This window comes from Nicotiana sylvestris, chromosome 7, assembly GCF_000393655.2.
Source record: "Nicotiana sylvestris chromosome 7, ASM39365v2, whole genome shotgun sequence".
In the NCBI taxonomy this organism is placed as follows: domain Eukaryota; kingdom Viridiplantae; phylum Streptophyta; class Magnoliopsida; order Solanales; family Solanaceae; genus Nicotiana; species Nicotiana sylvestris.
The window spans coordinates 92,048,182-92,054,181 of record NC_091063.1 but is presented as its reverse complement, the minus strand read 5'-3'; positions in this window follow the sequence as shown (position 1 = coordinate 92,054,181).

Sequence of the window (6,000 nt, the reverse complement as noted above, 5' to 3'; positions counted from 1 at the left end):
TGATTGTTTTTCTTCTTCTTTTTCTTTTTTTTAAGGAAGGAAATCTAAAGAATAAACCAAAGAAAAATATTCTGAATTTTCGTTTGATATCCTTGAAGAAATATTTTAAAACGAGAAATGAACAAGATAAAAAAATGTTTCTGGATTTCAGTTTTGATTACCTAAGGAAGAAACTCTAAAGATAAACAAAAGATAAAATATGTATTTTTTTTCTATGTACAATATCCTAAAGTTCTAGTGAAAATAAAAAGAATATTTTTTTCTTATATACATATATATATTTCCCAAAGAAGAACCTCAAAAAAAAAAATCTTTTTTTTTTGAATTTTGGAATTAATATCTTAAAGAAAACTTTTAAAGAGGTACTAAAAGATATTTTTTTTGAATTTTTAGTCTTAATATACTAAAGGAAATATAAAAGCAATCTTTTTTATTTTTATTTTGAGTTCTAGATATTAATATTCTAAAGAAAACTTCTAACGGAAATATAAAACGCAAAATCCCTTTTTTTTTGTTTTGGATTTTTGAGTTATAACAACTTTTTCAAATACAAAATAGAAAGTACAATAACAAAAGACTCGACATTACTGTACAAAATTAGAAGGTAAAAGATGAATGAGCGAGTCTGACAGGATGGTCCTAGGGCGTCTGTCATGCCCAAACTCCGGTGAGCAGATCCACACCTGTATGAGAAAATTAAGACCAAATAAAGTTAAAGACCTAGAACACTATGTGAGACAATAACACTTCATGTTGAACAACTGTCACGACCCAAAATCCCAACCCGGTCGTGATGGCACCTCCCGTGAGGACAAGGCCATCCAATCAACAAAACAGTACATCTCTTTATAATTACTTAGCATGCATAAGTCTAAATCATGGGCAATATAATCTTAAATGCGAAATAAACGTGATAGAACAAGGAAAATCATCCCAACTCAGCCCGAAATTGGGGTGTCACGAGTCATGAGCTACTACAGAGTTTAATAATATTTTACAAAGTCTGGAATTATCATAAATAACAAAGATAAGGGAGAAAACGGGGCTGCGGACGTCAACAGCTACCTCGTTACTCCTAGTCACCGCCGGGTCTGGAAAGAATCAGCGCTCAGGAGCGAACTCAGCTCTGCCTGTATCTGCACACATGGTGTAGGGAGTAATGTGAGTACTCCGACCCAGTGAGTAATAAAAATAAATAACAACTGAAAATATGAAATCTCATAACGACACAATATAGCGCTATCCCAAGCAGTAAAATCAGTTATACAGTAAAACAATGAGTATCAAATAATTCTTCTTTTAAAACAGTGAAGCCAATTAATTTCCACAGTAAGGATAAATCAAAGGCTTGCCCCTCAGGCTCAATATGTAAATCTCAGTATAGTATCAGCCCCTCGGGCTCACTCCCAACTCACCAGCACACAACATCAGCCTCTCGTGCTCACTCCCAGCTCACCAGCACACAACATCAGCCCCTCGGGCTCACTCCCAACTCACCACACACAAGCAACGGCCTCTCGGGCCCACTCCCAACTCACCTGGGTACCCTGCTCTCACTGGGGGTGTGTATAGACTCCGGAGGGGCTCCTACAGCCCAAGCGCATTATCAATAGGTCTGAAAGCCTTCACACATCACACACGAGGCCTGAAAGCCTCCTCATATAACACTCGAGGCCTGAAAGCCTCCTCATATAACACTCGAGGCCTAAAAGCCTCCTCATATAACACTCGAGGCCTGAAAGCCTCCTCACATCACTCAACATATCCTCACGTATGACCCTCGGCCTCAATCAGTTCAGAAAATAATTATAAGCCTCTTGGCCATCAGTAAAACAATAGTGCTCAGCCCAACAACATTATGAATATCATTAAATCTCGAGTTGAGTATAAATGTAGCTGAGTTCACAAAATAATATAATTCAATTGGACTGAATTCAAATAATATTTCAATTCGTGAGGAAAATAGTGATGTAAATTCACAAAAGATTTCAAATAATTGGCACGAAGCCCAAATATGGCAATAAGCCCCAATCATTATGAAAAACAATAAATCTTTATCAATTACGCGGTAAAAATATCAACTGGGATGGACCAAGTCACAATCCCCAATAGTAAATGACCCCGCGCTCGTCATACAACGCGTGTCTCATCTCAACATAGCAGTATGTTGTGCAATCCGGGGTTTCAAACCCTCAGTGCATCATTTAAAATCATTACTCACCTCTAGCTCGCTATGCCCTTGCCTCTCTAATTGGCCTCCTCGTGTGACGAATCTGCCAAAAATCACACAAACATCGATGAAGTTCGATTTCTAAAAGACGGGGTTTTAACCATACATATCTGAAATTCTCCCCTTAATGATACTATAATGATCCCATACAGTTATGTAACTTCAATCTACAATACAACACTCAATAGGGCCAATATTAGTACTAGATCTCATAAATTATGCCATTTAGGCATATTATCAAACATCTTGTAGGCATAAATATTTACACCTCTTAACTTTAGCATTGGTTCCTCCAACTATCACCATTAACCAACAATTCATCCCACTATTATTCTTTAACAATTTATACTCCTAACATCACATATGTGATCAACCATTCACACCCAAACCAACAAAAATTCCATCAAATAAATACCTTTAAATCCCTACCATGTTCATGTATTTATATTGGGAATTTATGGCTTCCAACCACCATACAATAAGTTGTAATACTTGATTCATACTCATATTTCCATAATATATGTGAGTCTAAGGTGTAGGATTTACCTTTTGGAAGAAATCTTGCAAAACCCTTCTTTGAGTTCTTGAAGGAATTTCTTGAAAATATAAGGATTTTCCAGATCAATCCATGTTAATATAAATATTTAGGAGTAGTAATCAACTCAAAGTACTCCAAAAATCTTACCTTGGATCATAGAAATGAAGAGTGGGACGAAATCCCCTTGAGAGAGCAAGCCCTTGCTCCAAAAATGGCTTGGGAACTCTCTATTCCCTGTCTTGGGGTATTTAGGGGCCTGTTACTAGCGCCGCCGCGCATCTGGGCGCGCTAGTTTGCCCAGTGTTCTGTCTTGGGCGCGCATATTTTAGCGCGGGCGCGCATCTGGGCGCGCTAGTGACACATGCCCAGTAAAATGGTCATAACTTTCTGTATACACCTCCAAATGACAAACGGTTTGTTGCGTTGGAAACTAGACTCAAAGGTATTTAATTTGATAGGTTGTGTGTCACACAACTCCTTGTATAACAGGAGATATGAGCGTCCAAAGTGAGGTCTTACGTGCACTCATTTACAACTTTCGTCTATTATGAAATCTTTCCAACTTCAAAAGTTTCCGATGCCGAAACCTATCAAATCACGTCCGATTGACTTCAAATTTTGCACAAAAGTCCAAAATGACATAACGAAGCTACAGAAATTCTCGGAATTGAATTCCGACCGTCGGATCAAAATTTCACCTATCAACTGGAAATCGCTAAAATACTAACTTCGCCAAAATGAGCTAATTTCTTCACCGGACCTCCAAAATTAATTCTGATTGCGCTCCTAGGCCTTAAATCATCCCCAGAAACTAACCGAATCATCAGAATTAAATTCCGAGCCCTCTAACTCACAAGTCAACGTCCGGTTGACTTTTCCAAACTAATTCTTCCTTAAAAAGACTAATTGTCCCATTTCATACCAAACTCGATCCGAATTGACTCAAATTCACCAAGTACACATATTGAAACATGAATAAGCATTTAACGGGGAATACGGGATGAAAATATAGGAAACAACGGTTCGGGTCATTACATTCTCCCCAACTAAAAAACGCTCGTCCTCGAGCGAGTTAAGAAACCTACCTGGAGTTTCAAATAGGTGCGGGTACCTGCTCCGCATCTCCTGCTCGGTCTCCCAAGTAGCCTCCTCCACGGGCCGACCTCTCCACTGTACTTTCACTGATGCTATATCTTTTGATCTCAATTTTTGAACCTGTCGACTCAAAATAGCCACTGGCTCCACATTATAAGTCAAATTTTCATCTAACTGTACTGTACTGAAATCTAAAATATGAGACGGGTCCCCAATGTACTTCCGAAGCATGGACACATGGAATACCGAATGAACACCCGACAATCTAGGCGGCAAAGCAAGCTCGTAAGGCACCTCTCCAATCCTCCTAAGTACCTCAAATGGTCCAACAAACCGCGGACTCAACTTCCCTTTCTTTCCGAACCTCATAACACCCCTTATCAGCGAAACCTTCAGCAAAACCTTCTCGCCCTCCATAAATGACACATCTCGGACCTTCCGGTCCGCATAACTCTTCTGACATGACTGAGCTATGCGAAGTCTTTCCTGAATCACCTTCACCTTTTCTATGGCATCCTGGACCAAATCTATCCCCAACAACCTAGCCTCACCGGGCTCAAACCAACCCACTGGAGTTCTACACCGCCTCCCATATAAGGCCTCATACGGTGCCATCTGAATACTGGACTGATAGCTGTTGTTGTAGACAAACTCTGCAAGTGGTAAAAATTCAACCCAAGAACCTCCAAAATCAATCACGCAGGCACGCAACATATCCTCCAATATCTGAATAGTACGCTCGGACTGTTCGTCCGTCTGAGGATGAAATGCTGAACTCAACTCCACCTGAGTGCCCAACTCGTGCTGAAAAGTCCTCCAAAACTGAGAAGTGAACTGAGTACCTCTATCCGAAATAATAGTAACTGGAACACCATGCAACCGCACAATCTCCTGAATAAAGATCCTAGCCAGCCACTCCACAGAATATGTGGTACACACCGGAATGAAATGCGCTGACTTGGTCAGCATATCCACAATGACCCAAATCGAATCAAAATTCTTCAAAGTCCGAGGAAGGCAACTCTCGAAATCCATAGTAACTTTCTCCCATTTCCACTTAGGAATAATCATGTGCTGAAGCAAACCGTTCGGTCTTTGATGCTCATATTTCACCTGCTGACAGTTGAAACACCGAGCCACATATCCCACAATGTCTTTCCTCATTCTCCTCCACCAGTAATGTTGTCTCAAGTCCTGATACATCTTCGCAGCACCCGGATGGATGGAATACCACGAAATGTGGGCCTCCTTAAGAATCAAATATCTAAGCCTATCAATATCGGGCACACAAATACGGCCCTGCATCCTCAATACGCCATCATCACCTATAGTCACATCTTTAGCATTATCATGCTGAACTCTGTCCTTAAGGACAAGCAAATGCGGATCATCATACTGGTGCTCTCTAATGCGATCATATAAGGAAGATCGAGAAACCACACTAGCCAATACCCGGCTAGGCTCAGGAATATCTAACCACACCAACTGATTGGCCAAGGTCTGAACATCAACTGCAAGAGGCCTCTCCCTAACTGGGATGTAAGACAAACTCCCCATACTGACTGCCTTTCGGCTCAACGCATCGGCCACTACATTGGCCTTTCCCGGATGATATAGAATGGTAATATCATAGTCTTTAAGTAACTCAAGCCATCTCCGCTGCCTCAAATTAAGATCTTTTTGTTTAAATAAATGCTAAAGACTGCGATGATCAGTGAATACCTCGCAAGATACGCCATATAAATAGTGCCACCAAATTTTTAAGGCATGAACTATAGTAGCCAACTCCAAATCATGAACAGGGTTGTTCTTCTCATGGGGCTTCAACTGACGAGAAGCATAAACAATAACTCTACCCTCCTGCATTAGCACACAACCAATCCCAACTCTTGAAGCATCACAATATACCACGTATGAACCTGTAGCTGATGGTAACACCAACACTGGAGCTGTGGTCAGAAGTGCCCTGAGCTTCTGAAAGCTCTCCTCACACTCGCCAGACCATACAAATGGGGCACCTTTCTGAGTCAACTTGGTCAAAGGCGATGCAATAGAAGAAAACCCCAAAACAAATCGGCGATAATAACCTGCTAGCCCAAGAAAACTCTGAATCTCTGTGACTGAGGACGGTCTAGAC